At 34.8% G+C, this 19,032-nt stretch overlaps 1 long non-coding RNA gene across 1 annotated transcript; it reads right to left on the reverse strand.

The window, feature by feature from the left end:
* Window positions 1-4,756: 4,756 nt before the first annotated feature.
* LOC128243920 (uncharacterized) lies at window positions 4,757-12,716 on the reverse strand. The gene is made up of 7 exons (XR_008262935.1): window positions 12,621-12,716; window positions 12,217-12,287; window positions 11,737-11,825; window positions 7,659-7,734; window positions 6,413-6,489; window positions 6,066-6,180; window positions 4,757-4,857 (listed from the first exon to the last, which is right to left on the reverse strand). It is a non-coding gene; the product is annotated as an uncharacterized LOC128243920 (long non-coding RNA).
* Between the last annotated feature and the right edge of the window lie 6,316 nt (window positions 12,717-19,032).

The following is a 19,032-nucleotide window of genomic DNA, read 5'->3' on the forward strand; positions in this document are numbered from 1 at the left end:
CTCGAATTAAGAATGACCGGGCCTAAAACTCGTGAAAATTTTAAGCATAACAAGATTTATTATCTTCCCTCTTAACCAAAAAACTGTTTTTGAAAACAATGTCCCTTTAATATTCCCAATCCCTTTAAAAGGACTAAATTACATCGACGTATACCAACACCAAACTTATAAGGTTAGCTTGTTTTAGGGGACTTCAGATTGTTCGACCAGGCGTACTGGAAAACGAGATAAAAACGAATATGCATACTCACGAATGAGATATTAACACGTGCATACCGAAATTCGAGATATACGTACATGCTTATTGACACACGAGCTATACGTACAAGCATACTGACATACGAAATATATGTTCAAGCATACTGACATACGAGATATATGTTCAAGCATACTGACATACGAGATATATGTTCAAGTATACTGACATACGAGATTATATGTTCAAGCATACTGACATACGAGATATAAGTTCAAGCATACTGACATACGAGATATATGTTCAAGCATACTGACATACGAGATATATGTTCAAGCATACTGACATACGAGATATAAGTTCAAGCATACTGACATACGAGATATATGTTCAAGCATACTGACATACGAGATATATGTTCAAGCATACTGATATACGAGATATATGTTCTTGCATACAGGCATACGAGATATGGGTACTTCCATACAGGCATACGAGGTATGTGTATTTGCACAAAGGCATACGAGATATGTGTATTTGCATACAGGCATACGAGATATGCGTATTTGAATACATCCATACGAGATATGCGTACCTGCATACATATACACGATAGATCTGTTCATGCATACTGACAAACGAGATAGTCGTACATGCTTACTAACATATTACAAGTGTATTTATGCAAACTGATGTACGATGTATGTACATGGATACTGACATTAGAGATGCACGAAAATGCATACAGGGATATGAAATATCTGAATATGCATACTGTTATACGAAAAATATGTACAAAACTGTACATTAATACTGATGTTCGAAAACAGTATAAAGATGTACGAGGAATTCGTACATGTACATTAATGTACGAGGAATGTGTATATACACACTGATGTACGAGGAATGTGCACATGACACTGATGTACGAGGAATGTGAACATACGCACTGATGTACGAGGAATGTGTATATACATATACAACCCGATATCGGCGGTGAGTGGGTTTAGTCCCACGAGGGTGAAAATGAAAATGACGAATGTGAAAATTGAGAATGAAAATTGAGAATGAAAATTGAGAATGAAAATTGAGAATGAGAATGAAAATTGAAAATTGAAAATGAAAATTGAAAATGAAAATTGAAAATCATCAGAGAAAATGAAAATTGAAAATGAAAATTGAAAATCATCAGAGAAAAAAATGAGCGTCTTGGTATCAGATACAAAAACAAAGTAATTTATTTCAAGTTTTTATTTTTTATTTTGTGAAACAAGATAATTGTCACAATCAATCGAAAACTTTCTTCAACCACGTCAGGGTTAGCCGGCCAAGATTGCAAGATTTTCAAATCGGTGGAAGAAACATGACAAACAATAGTTTCTCATTCGCACTTTTGGTGGCGTTTCATCAGCCTTACAATCATTACAGTACCTCACATACTTAAAACAGTTTTGGCAGTAGCCAGCTGGAGGGAAAATGTTCAAAAGATCATGTCGTTGACAAGGTTCTAACGTAAAGACTCCAGCACAACACAATTGGCATTCCCAACAGAATGTTTTGAAATAATCATTGTACTGTAGTCCAGCAAACCCAACGATGTCAGTATATCGTTTTGCCATAGTTAGTGAAAAGTACAGTCACTGCTGTATGTTTAAATAGTTTGAAGTACTCTAAAAAGCGTATACATTATTTCTCGAACTTGCATTCAACAACTTTGCAAACCAATGTTAGAAATTTGAGCTAACTAGCGTATTGCGGCTGTCTACAACATAGCTGTGTGAATCAGAACTGGTAGTGTTTGAGTGATTAGCACAGTTCACCTTACCGGAAAATGAAATAATCAGAAAGCAAAAATACAAATAATTGTTTACGATTTATTCATAAATTTGATATTTTCCAATAACAACAGTTCTGCAAAAATAGCATTTACTAGTTTTGATTGAACATGCATGACAAGTCAAATGGCCACAAGGCGTAAACACAATACACTTTTTGTCCGTAACACAAATTTGACAAATGTTTTTTTCATCGTTTTGTAGTTGCAACTCTTGTCGCGTTTCTTCTTTCATGCTGAGGTGATGCCAGAGAAGGTCTCCTAGTGTGGTGGTCTTTCGAAATATCTTGGATACTAATCGCATGTCAGCCAAAATGTTAACTTCTTTCTCCCTACCACAGCGCTGTGAAATGTTGTTCAAGTCTGTTTTTAAATTTTTCAAGTCATTTTTTAGCTTTTGAACCTGTGACAATAGGTCTCCGGTCTTCTGTTTCGGTTTACACATCTTGTTTGGAGGTTTAATGGAAATCGCTGTATTTTGCAATATTTTCACACATTTGTGAAGTAGTGAAAGAAATTTTCTTAGCACGTCCAAAGTGCGCTTGCTACTTCGCGTACTAATGAATATCTTTATTTGCTGCAAGTCAGGTTCACAGTGTTTTACACGATCTGCCAAATTGCTAATTAAGCTTAACGTTGTATCTGACATGTTTGACTTCAACTCAAGAATGAATAAATGACTGAGAAGTGAAGATTATAAAAGCTTGAAATTATAATGCAAAGGAAACATGAGTTTTTTTCTTATGTTTGATGATTTTGAAAAATATGAGATGAAATTTAAAAATTGCTTTCACGTGAAAGTGAAGTGAGCTTTGCAGTTTGAAGCATTTAAAAAGACGAAAGTCTTCATGATGCTTAAATTTTGTTTCACTCAATCGTTGCATAACTATTGAAAATTTCTCATATACAACTAATGCTTCTAATTTCAGTTTATGTTTTATTCAAAATGTAAGCAGATAACAAAGTACAAACATGCATAGTATTCATAACATTGCAAACATATCAATATACATAATTATACACAATTGTTTTCATGAAATCAAACACAAGCAAATGTTTACAATTGTTATAATGTCAAACATTCAATGTGAAAAGTATTTTTGTCATGCAATGTGGTCACTCCCTGTTTTTCATCCAGACTTGTGACTGGCATTGGTCAGGTTACCCACGGCATCAGCGAGATCGGAAAATGGTAACTCTGAGCCAGAAACCTATTTTCCTAGTGTCATACACTACGCAAAATCAGCACCCATTAGAGGCCTTCCAGGCGACCTTCTACAATTTGTTACACCTATAATGTAGAGTGCTGGACTAGTCGGGTGTAACAAACGGGGTATTGCTGACTCGTTGTAGGCACAACGCCGAACTTATGATCTCAGATACATGAATGGCTATACTGAAGCAAGAATCGAGTGCTACAGCCGCATAGATCGATCAGTGAACGATTGGAAATATGCGATCAACTTCAAGTACCCAAAACCACAAGCTAGGCTCGAAACTCGTAGACTTATTTCTCTTTTGATCTAAGAGAAGGCTACAGAGTTCACTTTCAAACACACCTCTTAAGCACATAGAGGCATATTTGCTCGCTTTACTTGCAGGCAGGAAATGCTAACTTTAATCTCAGAAAGCATTTCCTTTTATGTATCGCAACTCATGAGCAAAGAAGCGATTGAAGTTTGAATTTTGAATTTTGAAAAAAACTGAGGCAACGCTAAAGGCAGTTACTCGACAGGGCACACTTAGGAATAAGCATCCGATTGCTTGTGTTTTCCTCTCTCTTTGTAAAGACTGTGTGGAGTGTCGGACCACAGCGATACATCGAGGTTGCCACTCCCTATTTTTCATTGCCTGTAGCGTGACATGGTGAACATGAGCGGTTCCTAGTATTGGCACTGTACACCACCTTACACCAATACTAAGCTGGTCTAACGACACCTCCATACTCATGCTAGCCTTTAAATTACTTTTGCCAAATCATTTTGCTGAACGAAAACATTGCCACATATCAATGTTCGGTCGTTCAAGAGGAATGTTTGTGATGAATGAAGTTTTGCACTTCGAAACCAAACTAAGAATGCAATGAGCCTAGTACATTTCACTTGTATTTCACAACGCATCTACATTCTAACATTTTTTTTTAAAAAATTGCTTGATCTTGCAATATTGATTTCAATTTTCATTCAAGCTGAACTTTATAGACATTGACAAAACAACAGGCTTGCATCCTAAACCGCCGCATAAAGGACAGTGAGAAACGAATCTCGTCGACCCATGCTGGCACGAGCAAACAAATCATTTTGTCAACAGCATTTCACAAAAATGAAACATTTTAAAATGCAGTGCAAATTTTGCTCTTGTGCACACTATCAAAATGTTTACCATTTTACCAAGTTATGTTCCAACCAATATCGTAATCAATATGACAAGACCAAAGCTTAATAAATTTATGAATTACAAGCAGCATTACTGCTAAAATTTTGTTCAATCACAAATGTTCCTCGGTTTCAGCCGTGACCAAGTCTGGCTGTTTCTCATAAAAAAAATATAGTGAAAAACCGTTTGACTGTGGTTTGAATGAAAAAAATCGACAGACCAAAATGTAACCATTTTTATGAAAAAAATGTGTTATCTTTCGTGAACAATACTTTGGATGGCCAAAAAAAATAACAACAGTACTCACAATAGAGCACATATAATACAAACAATATTTTAAAACGAACAAGTGTGGATAGGTATCTTTTTTCAAATAAACAATGACATTTCAAATAGATCGACGAATTCGGCCTGCTGTCTTCTGTCGGATCCCCTGTGTATGGCATCTCATCTGAAAAAATGAAATGAAACGTGTAAAAGACGAAACATTCTTACATACAATAGCACATTAATGTTTACTCTGGTAAATTTTGGTTTCATTTATAACATTGGACTTGCAGTGATTTGTAAATGCTTAGTCTCAAAACATATTAACCTTTATCTCAGTTTTGATTTACAAATGACAGAGCAGTACACTAACAATGTGCTTAAAATTATGATTTTTTTGACAACTTTTCATTTTTTTCAAAAATTTTGACTTTGGATTTTCACCATAGCGCATTCGCGTTTTAGCTTTATACCTACCAAAGCGCATTTGCGTTTAAGCGATGTAGTTTTTTCACGCTGAGTACCCCCCTTATGAAACTTTTTTTTACATTGAATTTAGAACGATTTAGTTGACTCACAAAATTAGGCACACAAAATGACGATGTACAAGTATTTTGGGGTGACGAGCTTTTTGGTTCGCTCGCCCGGCCAAACAAAAACACTTTTAGTATATATATAAGTCTTTTTGTTTGGCCGGGCGAGGTAACCAAAAAGCTCGTCACCCTAAATTATTTGTACATCGTCACCTGGTTTGCTTAAATTTGTGAGTCGATTTGTCATAAAGAGAGTAAAATGTATGATAAGATGCTTAGCATCTTCAAATAATTTGACATTCATCTTTTGGTTTGACAAATAAAATGAGTAAAATTTATGATAAACTGTTTAGCATCTGTAAATAATTTGACATTCATCTTTTGGTTTGACAAATAATAGAGTGAAATGTTTGATAAATGCTCAGTGTCATGAATCGATTTGACACTTAGCATTTGGTTTGACAAACAATAAAGTGAAATGTTTAATAAATGCTCAGTATCATGAATCGCTTTGATATTCATCAATTTGTTTTACTAATGAACAAATAATGTCATATGGTTTGACAAAAAAGTAGATTGAAATACCATTCATTTGTGATGTTTTACACTTGTGAAATGCAGATCGAATGCATTATTTTTGTGCATATTTAATATGTAACGCATACTTAATATCATTACAAAACTTGAAACCTACAGCAATTTATGATCTGTACAATGGAGAGACTTAACCGCAAAATTAAAAGAATTGCCATTCTTGAGGCTAGACTTGCTGTACTCAAAACAGAGTTACAGTCAGAACTGGAGCAGCTGAACAATTCCAATGACATGACAATGAACTATGGTTCAAAAACATTATCACCTGTACAAACTGAGGTTGAAGACTGGGGTGACTGCGTAAGGACTTCAGAAATCATCAGCGAGGAGGACTGGGAATCTGAAGCAAACAGGCAGCCCTTCACTCTTGGTGGGACATTCTGCAAAACGAGAAAATCTACAAACTGGGAAAACAGATGCCCTGTTTGTTTCTCAAAAAACTGTGGACATAAAGTGAACAGATGTTTGTTCAGAGAAGCCGCAACTCAGTGATTTATATTCTACATTAGTGTTGTATGTACCATATAATACTGGATGAACAAGTTAAAAAACTTTTTATCATATACTACTGGATGAACAAGTTAAAAAATAAATAAGCACTTTGTATTTTACCTCGTGTTGTTTTACTTCAATGTCCCGAAACCATTTAAACGAACAACTTCCACTGAGGTCAGACCAGCCATACAGAGCTGAAAAAACAAAACATTTCTGTTGAAAAATGAAAACATCAATGAGTGAGTAAAATAAGAACAATACTTTTTCAATTTGTTTGCCACCAAAAACATGAATCTTAAATGATCTTGTTTTCCCTGCCAGATGATATACAATAAAACTTAACAATATAAGCTTCAACTCACTAATTTTCATTTACTAAATATGAACACTGGCTAATTAACTTCTATTAAGTCTTTGACCACCAAAGAATATTTGCAGTGAGTTGTAAATGCTTTGTCTCAAAACATATTAACCATTCTCTCAGTTTTGATTTACAAATGACAGAGCAGTTCACTAAAACAGTGCTTAAAATCATGATTTATTTCACATATTTTCAATTTTTTTCAAAATTTTCAAAATTTTTGACTTTGGATTTTCACCAAAGCGCATTCGCGTTTTAGCTATATACCTACCAAAGCGCATTTGCGTTTAAGCGATGTAGTTTTTTCACACTGGGTACCCCCCTTATGAAACTTTTTTTTACAATGAATTTAGAACGATTTAGTTGAATCTCAAAATTAGGCACACAAAGTGACGATGTACAAGTATTTTGGGGTGACGAGCTTTTTGGTTCGCTCGCCCGGCCAAACTAAAACACTTTTAGTATATATATAAGTCTTTTTGTTTGGCCGGGCGAGGTAACCAAAAAGCTCGTCACCCTAAATGATTTGTACATCGTCACCTGGTTTGCTTAAATTTGTGAGTCGATTTGTCATAAAAAGAGTAAAATGTATGATAAATGCTTAGCATCTTCAAATAATTTGACGTTCATCTTTTGGTTTGACAAATAAAATGAGTAAAATTTATGATAAACTGCTAAGCATGTGTAAATAATTTGACATTCATCTTTCGGTTTGACAAATAATATAGTGAAATGTATGACACATGCTAAATATCATGAATGGATTTGACACTTAGCATTTGGTTTGACAACTGAAAGAGTGAAATGTATGACAAATGCTAAATGTCATGAATCTGACACATAGCTGTAATTTTGCTACCATAATGTGAAATAAGTACAAAGAGCAAAATCAAATCATGTTGGTTCAGTGTTTCAGTAAATTAAAGTACCAAGATGAGTTAACTTTACTGTTCATTGTAACTTTGAGATTTGTTTCTGATGAAATTTGGTGAAATTACTTACTTGTTATTGACAGAGCAGAACACACTGCATATTGGGTGAGCTTCAGGTTATATAGGCTAGGTTACTCCTCACAACTCTGAAACAAAACATTTTATCAACAAAACTGTACATATTGCTTGTTAGTTTTTTACTTTTTTCATTCCATTAAAAGCATGGCTAAGTGCACATTTCATCCACATCAACAATGTTGAAATAATCTTGAAAACAAAATACTTCCTACATACAAACAGAAACAGAAAAACTGTTCACATGCAGAAGGTATTATGTTCCCAACATTTCTTATCATTCACAACAGGAACAAAATTATGCATTTGGGCTGTTTTAAAAAAAAATGGCAGGAAACATGTAAAAATGGTCAAAATTTTAAACAGGTCTGAGTAAACATTTGATTACCTCATTATAATAAGCTGTCATTGTAGTCTACAAAAAATAGTTGTGTGCAAAGAATATAACAAATACTTATTTTTTTATTGAACTTTAATTCAGCTGACCCAACAAAAAAAGAAAACAACATGTACCATCTTCAAAGTCACTACAGAAACAAAATCATTAAACTCTGTGTCTTTTTATGCTCAGTTTTCTTAGTTTAGGTATTAATGTGAATGAAAAAATGTTTAAGCAAGCAATATGCCAACCGAAAAAAATAAATAATATTTTTTCCCCATTATTTACCCAAATTTAATGGCTACTATGAACAAGCAAGTTTGTTTTCTTATTAAATTGTATAATATTTGTACATAAAAACTGCCTTTCCTTATATTTTAAAGAATAGCAAGTCAATACAACAGAGTATTACATTAACATTACTTAACATTTCACCTTACAGAACTGATATAAAGATATAGCAGTTTGATGAATAAATGTTTCACTCCTGACATAATTCACATTATTATCATAATTCAGATTACAACTTAATCTTGTGAAATAATTAGAATACAAGTGTAATAATACCTTCATTTATCACTGTAATGCTAACATGAAATAACTATTCAACAGTTTTAATACTGAAACTTTGATTTTTTATCACTTTATGAATAACAAGATGAATTTGATACAAGAAACAACAACAGAGTTTCAACTTTAAGTTAACTTACAAACACTTTGATAAGAACAGGTCATTATAGTACTGATTTGTTGCATATTAAAGTAACACTGTACTATTAACAGAATATAACCATAATAACTTCTGAAAACATGAAATGTCAACATGTTTCACTCCTGACGTGTATGTCAACTTAAACACTAGGAATGAGTCCTTCTGCATGTGCAACCTGTGGTATGTTGATCTCAATTTTGATTCCACAACCAGGCAACAGTGTACGTAGGCTTAGTTAGAGTTTGTAAAATATCATGTACTGACTGCCAGGAAACATCATCATTTGACCATGTACCGTATACCGTATACACTCCTGGCCGGCCTGTCTTCTGGAGGAACCTTAACTCTATATACTTGTTTTATCCAATGTAATTGCCTGTAAATTTCAAGAATATATATGGAAAATAGAGCTAAATAGTACACATGAATAATAACATTAACATCTTATCCTATTTGCTTATTTTTTGTAAGAAGTGTCAGTCTCTAAAAACTTATTTTTAGTATCACATTAGCCATATATACAGATATAAGGGCCACAGATAATGCCTGTTTCTACGTGAGCTCAGTTTGACTGCAACAAAGTCCTGGGATGCATAACTGATATATGGAGATCAAAATTAATCTATTAATTTGGTCATGTACATTTTATATCTGTCATTTTTTTTTAATCAAAACTTATTTGTTAGAGTAAAAATAATTGTTTGTAAATGCTTGAAACTCACCTTACTGCATTTTTTACTACATTAGTTACATAAGAATTAAAACAAAAATCATTTATAAGTAATTCTACAACTTCACAAGTTATTATACTTTTGTTCAACATTATTTGAATGCCTGTGGCATAATTTACTTAGAAGCATTATGTGATACTCATTTATTTATAAAAGCATTTATGTGATATTCATTTATTTATAAAAGCAATTTTGTGATACTCATTTATTTATAAAAGCATTTCTGTGATATTTATTATTAAAGCATGTACCTGTTCATGTCCCACTTCACTTTGCCGTTTACAGTGTTATTTGTGCCAAAAAATGCCAACTTTCTTTGTCTTTTCTTGGTTGGCCAATTTTGTTAATCCCAAGTACTTCTTCAACATTGTCTGTATCCTTCTTTGTTAATATGTTCATATGTGACAGTCTTCGTGGTGAAGCATTCTTTACTATATGATCCATAGTGTTTGCATAAGCTCTAGGACTTTCTAGTAGATGCCTGCATGGTCTTTCGGCAGATTTGCAAATGTTTACATTTTTCTGCTTTCTTGTTCTTCTTGATATTGTCCAGGAGCTTCTACTCTTCAGTTTTCTTCCAGCTCTGGCAGCTTTGCAATTCCTACTTTTCTTTTCCCATTCTCTGTTAAGCTTTCATTCTTTCATCTACAACTGTGTTTGGTTCTCTTTCTTTCTTTACTGTCTATTTGTATTTTCGACTTGCTTCTTTTTTCAGTTTCGCCATTTCAAGTAGTTCATCATCCTTTTTCAACTTCTGTCTATGTTTTCAAACTCTTTCTGTGGATGTTATTATATTGGTTTGTGTCCTATATTGATTTTTTTTTATTTTTTCTTAATGATTTTCTGATGGTTAGAAGGCTAACAATAAGCATGCTCATCTTGGCTGCTTTATATTTACTCTAAAATTGAATGTATGCAATTTTATCATTTTAATGTCAGGAGTGAAACATTTTTACCCATGCAAGAAATCATGCTAAGAAGAAAAGATATATGCTGTAATTTGTTATTTACAGTAACCTGCAGTAACATTTGATAAAACATAAGCATGGAAACATAAAAAAAATCATACAGAAAAATATGTTTATCATTTTAGTCATATATTTTTATCAGATATATTTTCGACTAATAAACTATTATTATTATAACAATTTTATTTAATAGCATTAAAACACTTACCATGTATGAACTAGATTGTAGTATTATCCACCAATCATCACCAAGAAATTAGAAAAATGCAAAGCTGAACAGTGTTGCTTAATAATATATGCTAGTTTAAAAATAGCACCAAAATTGGAAATTGCGTTTCACTCCTGACATTAACATACATGCCATATACTCAATACACAAACAATAACTTTGATCATGACTGCCACTTGTGATTGCTCTAAGACAAACACTTTTTGGAAAAATGCATTTGGGTACATAAATGTTCTTTTTTCAAACACAGTGATTCATTTAAGTGCAAATGTTTCACTCCTGACATATTTGGGTCATCTTAGAATATACAATGCTAAAAATAGAATTTAAATATATGATGAGTAATTATTACTTGTTTAAGTCATGGATACATATAACTTTATAATGGCAAGAGTAAGTTATGAAATACCATTAGTTCCAAGAAGTTCATTTTCATAGATTTATACCAATTTTTTATGGAAAATAACATTACTGCCCTTATTCCTTTTCAGTCTTGTTTCATGTCTAAAACATTTTTATATTTTATTTAGTTTGATGTTATTTTTTAGCCAAGACATTCAAATTGAATAAAAATAAATAATTTACTCTCTCACCCACATTTTGACATTGAAATAACATTTTGAATTTTAAGCTTTTCTTAAAATGTCACACTTTTTTGTTGCACTCCTGACATTTTTGGCATGTTTTATGGACATAACTTTTTTTTTCTGTGAATATATCTAGTCCAAATTTTACATACAGTTATATGACACCAGTTGGCATTTTTAGACAATTGAATTAGAATCTTATAATGCATAATGTGATAGAAGTTTATGAAAAACTAAAACTAGCCATTTTTTTTAAAACAGCCCATTTATGGCATTGGTAGATATCAAACACAAACTGAAAATTTATCTAATAGCAGTTCAATGTAATAAATCAAACACAGTGTCTGTTATTAGATAAATTATCAGTTTATAAAAATTATTCCAAGAATATTTCCAAACAGACTAAGCACTGAGATTATGATATGACAGTTCATTTCATGGAATTAATTTTCAGTGATTTTACTTACTTGTAAATGTACTTTCTTGGGTACTGCCTTCAACCATTTTGATCACCAGCTTTCTGACACACAGGATGACTGCATCTGAACTGCCGTCTCTGGTTTAAAAAAAATAATTTTCAACATATTTTTCAAACAAACAAATAGAAGAAGATATTTATCAATCTCGCATGATTTGCCATTTCTTATTTCTGTCAGTTTGGTCCCTAAACAAAGTTAAAATCATTCAAAATATGACATAAACAAGACAAGAGATATGAATTAACACCGCTTACTATGTTTTTCAACATATCTAGCCGAGAATTAAAGTTTCTAAAATCGGCTTCGAGAATGTTCGAAACATTCTAAAACGAGCTGGGAGCAATTTCTTTTGACATAAGTTTTTACGTAATTCAATGCACACATCGACAAAACTTGTTGGTAATATGATACATCATATATTTAGACACAATTTCTCATAAAACTTTTAAACATTCATGTCATACTTACCGCAGGAAAGCTGGAAATACGACCTTCACAATTTATTTTTTAAGATGGCCGACCAGCGCACAGCGAGAACTCTGCAATATGACGTCATACATATCACGTCATATCATTCCATGAATTGCATTATTTATTTATTTTTTAAACTTTTACGAAAATAAAGAAAATACACTCATTAAAAATAATTTAAAATTATCTTAATCATGTATTATGTATCGTTTTATGAAATTAAACAATAGGAAAAAAAAAGTTTGTTCATTTTCAGAAAAACGAAATCGAAAGTAGAAATATTTTCTGAAATTGGAAATGTTTAAAACCTCGTAAAATCATTTATATCTCTTGTATATGCATAAACCCGGCTTGATTCAATCGCGAACACATTATAGAAACTATAACTACCAAGGTCGTACCTTCAAACACAGAAAATATCCCAAATTTTACACACAAAGAGTATTGTTTACATGGTTCAACCGTATCCAAGTGAATACGACAGACAACACTTTCCCTTATAATAATCAGCTCAGTATAGCTTGTACCGAAAATCGTAACATTATTCTGTGATTGTTTTACATTATTTCATGTTTTATTTTGCTTAAGTATCGTACTTTGTAGCATTTTACGATACATTCTGTGTATCTTTGAGGAGTTATGCATAGCGATTTGCACATATATATATGACTATATGACCATTACTCGTTTGATAACTATGAGCAAGCATAGTTGTTCTTGAAGCTTAAGTGATTCCAACTAGATTACTATAGATAAACACAATAAAACACGAACAGTTCATACATTTTATTTTGTTACTAATCATTGTCTGTTCATCACTCAATTTATTGTTAACAACGTTTTGGCACAAACTGTCTCCCACGCCTGGCGAAGAACTGGCGAAGTGCTTCGTGATTCTCATTTCTCTCTAAGTCTCTGCTACTGAGCTTTTCAACAACTTTGTAAGTTTTGTCAACACTCGACGAGTCTTCTTGCACCAAACACACCAAACAGGGGTACAGTTCAGGGCACTGATGGCTTTCGGCTTTCTGTTCTGTTTTCTCAGCATCCCCTTTTTTGAAACAAATCAAACACGGATATAGTTTCGGACACGTGTGGATTTCAATTGCCATATTGATGTTTGTATTCAATTGCACACTGTCCATGTTTTTCTGTTTTGCATCAGACCTTCTGAGCAACTTCTTCAAACACGTTTTGATGATTTTCTTGATTCCCATAATTTGTATATATACTAGATCAGTAGGTTTTGACAAGTATGACATGAGAAGAAAAGATAAGTTTATATATGAACTATATTCGTTCCACTCATTGCATTATTTTAAGCCATGGACCATGCAATCTACAATGCTATGTACAGTGCTTGCTACTATGTCACTATGCTTCTATTTTTCAATCGAGATAAAACAAACAATCAAATTGCATTTCAACGCATTTATTCAAAGTTAAAACATCAAAACAATTGTTTGAACCTTTTCATTCGGAAAGCACTCAATGAAGTATCATAAATGTTTGAGCTAATTGAAAACTAATGTCAATTCTTTTTTTCGCTCACAAAAATACTTGGTTCAATTTCGTCAATTTTTACTTCCTCGTCTACGGTCTCAATGTCTTCAAAATTATCACTATCATAACAGTAACCGTCACAAACGCAGCAATTTCTCATATAACAAACTGCCCCGTCTGGGTTGTCATCTTGCATGGATTCGATTTCGCTCGATTTTTGTTCTTCAGCATCTCGCAAATAATCTTCTGCCATCTCCATCATTTTTTCATATTCCTTGATATCATCCATGGGTTGCTGAGAAGAAGATTCGATTTTTTGCTCGTTTTCACTTGTATTCTCACAAGGCGTTGTTTGCTGTGTCGATGCTTGACTGGACATAATTGTTTGAGAATGTGTATGACAAGTAACAAATTTCAAGCCTTATAATATGAAAAAAATAATTCACTAGTAAATCGCATTCCATGATATAAATCGAAAATAAAACTGACATTGAACTCGCTCACAATAGAAATATGACGGACATAAGCAACCTTAATTTACAAATTACCGGCTTCGTAGCGAGACTATGTATGGGTGATAACAAGCACGAGTCTACGTTCAAAGAAATCGTCTCGATACTTGACAATATCGAAAAAACATTTCTGCAAAACAAACTGGAAACGACCGAGTATCGCAAGAAATGTGGCGCACTACAGCAAAAGGTGTTTAGGTTGATCAGAGAGAACGATCGGTATAAGCAAACTCATGTGCACAACTCGAATACGGACGATAGTCAACTATTGCAGGACGAAGTTACACGCTTGACATTGAATCTGTCACAGCTGACTGCGGAAAACAATCAGCTTAAGCAAAATAACACGGCATTGGAAGACGAAGTTTTGCGCTTGAAATCTCAAACAGACAACCTGCAATCCTTAGACGAAGCTGCCTGTATGGAACTATTCAACGAAAACACTCAAGATTTTTCATGAATTACTTTACTTCTGCCACTTACAAGTGAATATTACGAAGTTCAATAAAAAGCAATTTCAAAGCATTCGTTTTTTATGTTAATTTTTTGTTAATATCCTAAGTCTTAGAAACGCAAATCTCAGTACGTTTTGCTTAAACTGTTCTCTTGCGCTTTGCTTGATTCTGGCCAGATAATCTTTTCCTTCTGAGTTACCCAATCTTTTGTAGTAACGTTTAATGTTTCTTCTATTCATTTTTCGTGCCGGGTGGTTTATCCAACAAGCAGGACAAAAGCCGTTGTATTTATCAAAACAGCTTGGACACGCGGAATGTTCGAATGCACATTGTTTCATAACGAGCAAGCGATAGTCAATGTTACTGTAGCCACCGCACCAATGGCAAGCTCTGAAACGTTTTCCGAGTCTCTTATCATACGAAATACATTTTGAGTTTTTTTACCGTTGTTGTGAGCCATACTTTATTTAAAAGGTTCAAAAATATTTCACTTATATAGTGTCCAGCCGATTTCATTCAGTTTATGTAATTCAAATGTTTTGACAACAGTAACATGGCAAGTCTTAACTGTTGGTGCAACAATAAATTACTGTCTATATTTGCTGCGTTTTACACATTTACGAAAACACAAGACAAAGCATATTTCATTTTTTCATGTTTAATTTACAATTGAATAGTTATCTACAAAAACTTGAAACAACATAACACACTTAATGTCTCCAAAGTCCTGATACTCAGAGTCCCCAGGTTCATTGTTCATAAGTACGGTTTTATCGTTTCCCACATATAGCCTATGTGCTTCAACAGAAAATCGTTTAGAATCTCAGGTTCAGCATAATCGTTTGAACTGTGTCTCAGTGCTGTCCTCGCTTCTTCCGTCTCACAATACTTGATCTCTCTGTACATTTCAACGCACCTCCTGATCTGGTCTGCCTCATATTTTGACTCCTGAATAGTGTATATTTGTTCAAGTATTTTCGCAACTTAATCATGATCCAAAGGGGAAGCCGGCGAAGAATTTTCAAGATCATCGCTAAAATTCCCATCCTCGATATCGTCATCATCTGAAAGGACAACAGCTGTAGCTTCATCTTTTCCTTCCCATGCCTTGAACCTCTTCCTTATCGGGCTAGCAGGTGGAGTAAGAACGTTTGCTTTTACTTTTACTGCGCTGAATTCTTTCTCATCCATGCTCACATCCATACAAGACTCTGCCGCATCTCGCAAATAGTCTTCTGCCATTGCTTGTAGTTTTTCGTCTTCAGTTGAGTAGTGCTGAGGAGATGATTTGCTTGACATGTTGTAGATTGTAGATTGTTTGTAACCAGTGCACAATTTTGAGACCTTATAATAGCAAAAAAATAATTCATCGATATTATTCATCGTCAAAACTTTCATATTGGTTTTATGTTCATTTCCCCGCCAAATGCCCCCGCACCCCCGGGACCCTAGGTGAGGCCGCACATTGTAGCTTTTTGCATAAATATCAAACAAGATCCATACAGTCATTGTCCTTGTCAAACACACCAACTCTCATCGATTCGGTTTGCTGGGGGGAGGTATTGCTGTATTCTATTTTCTGTCTTTTTACAATGTTATCCATCTCACCATTTTCCACTTTTCTTTTCATTCCCGCATTGGAACTGGAATCGTTTAAATCCATCTGCGGTTTGAACATTTCATAATAATTCATGAACATTTCCTTATCCAACATATCAACACTCATCGATTCGGTTTGTTGCGGTAAGGTATTGCTGTTGTCTGATTTCTGTGTTTTTACGGTGTTAGCCATCTCATCCATATCACAGTTCATGGCATTGGAATCATTCAAATCCATCTTCTGTCTGTACAATTTACAGTCGTCGCACTGGCAGTCCTCAACTTCGTAAAACTTACAGTCATAATAATTCAATCTGAAAAACTTACAGTCGTCACACTGGCAGTTGTTTGTCATGATCTCTTTGCAGTTTGGTTTTGCCATGATCTCTTTGCAGTTTGGCTTTGCAGTATTTTGCAATATTTTGCAGTCTTTTGCTTTTATACCAATTAGAGCTTTGCATTACAAAAAAGGCGAACATCAACACGTCACTTTTGAACTTTTCCCTTGTGCTTTTCTTAATGGTGGCGAGGTAATCATGCCTCATCTCTCTCAATAACCAGTCGTTAGTTTCTATTTTACCCAATTTCTTGTAGTATCGTTTCCTTTCCTTAATGTGTGCTAACGCAACTGGATGGTTCAACCAACAAGCAGGACAAGAGCCGTTGTATTTATCAAAACAGCTTGGACACGCGGAATGTTCGAACACACAGTTTTTCATAACGAGTAAGAGATAATCAATGTTACTGTAACCACCACACCACTCACAACATCGAAAACGTTTTCCGAATCTCTTATCATACGAATATTTTGAAGTGTTTAACATGTTTGACATGTTTGACATGTTTGGATCTGTATCGGCTGTATCGGCTGTCATAGTGTATGTTTGTGTGTTTGTATGTGTGCATGAGTTCTTTGTAGCCACCACAAATAATGGAATACAGAAAACGGGGGTGAAAATAAGGGGGGGGAATTTTCAACAGGGGGGGGGGGCTTTTCTATCAGGCTATTTCCCCAAGTCCATTCCATTTCCATTTTCATTTTTCAAACATCAAAACAAAACTTCCCAGTTTGCTATACATACTGATGTACGAGGAATGTGCACATACACACTGATGTACGAGGAATGTGTATATACACACTGATGTACGAGGAATGTGCACATACACACGGATGTACGAGGAATGTGCACATCCACACTGTTGTACCAGGAATGTGCTCATGCACACTGATGTACGAGGAATGTGCACATCCACACTGATGTACCAGGAATGTGCACATACACATGGATGTACCAGGAATGTGCACATACACACTGATGTACGAGGAATGTGCACATACACACTGATGTACCAGGAATGTACACATTCACACTGACGTACGAGGAATGTGCACATGCACACTGACGTACCTGGAATGTGCACATACACACTGATGTACCAGGAATGTGCACATACACACTGATGTACCAGGAATGTGCACATACACACTGATGTACGAGGAATGTGCACATACACACTGATGTACGAGGAATGTGCACATACACACTGATGTACGAGGAATGTGCACATACACACTGATGTACGAGGAATGTGCACATACACACTGATGTACGAGGAATGTGCACATACACACTGATGTACGAGGAATGTGCACATGCACACTGATGTACCAGGAATGTGCACATGCACACTGATGTACGAGGAATGTGCACATACACACTGATGTACGAGGAATGTGCACATCCACACTGATGTACGAGGAATGTGCACATGCACACTGATGTACGAGGAATGTGCACATACACACTGATGTACGAGGAATGTGCACATACACACTGTTGTACCAGGAATGTGCACATGCACACTGATGTACGAGGAATGTGTACATGCACACTGATGTACCAGGAATGTGCACATACACACTGTTGTACCAGGAATGTGTACATGCACACTGATGTACCAGGAATGTGTACATGCACACTGATGTACCAGGAATGTGCACATACGCACTGTTGTACCAGGAATGTGTACATGCACACTGATGTACGAGGAATGTGCACATACACACTGTTGTACCAGGAATGTGTACATACACACTGATGTACCAGGAATGTGTATATACGAACTGATGTACGAGGAATGTGCACATACACACGGATGTACGAGGAATGTGCACATACACACGGATGTACGAGGAATGTGCACATGCACACTGATGTACGAAAAATGTGCACATCCACACTGTTGTACCAGGAATGTGCACATCACTACTGTTGTACGAGGAATGTGCACATACACACTGATGTACGAGGAATGTGCACATACACACTGTTGTACCAGGAATGTGTACATACACACTGATGTACCAGGAATGTGTATATACACACTGATGTACGAGGAATGTGCACATACACACGGATGTACGAGGAATGTGCACATACACACGGATGTACGAGGAATGTGCACATACACACTGATGTACGAAAAATGTGCACATCCACACTGTTGTACCAGGAATGTGCACATCCACACTGTTGTACGAGGAATGTGCACATACACACTGATGTACGAGGAATGTGCACATGCGCACTGATGTACGAGGAATGTGCACATACACACTGTTGTACCAGGAATGTGTACATGCACACTGATGTACCAGGAATGTGCACATACGCACTGATGTACCAGGAATGTGTACATACACACTGATGAAATAGAAATGTGAACATACTCACTGATGTACG

The sequence above is a fragment of the Mya arenaria genome, chromosome 8 (genome assembly GCF_026914265.1).
Source record: "Mya arenaria isolate MELC-2E11 chromosome 8, ASM2691426v1".
NCBI lineage: Eukaryota > Metazoa > Mollusca > Bivalvia > Myida > Myidae > Mya > Mya arenaria.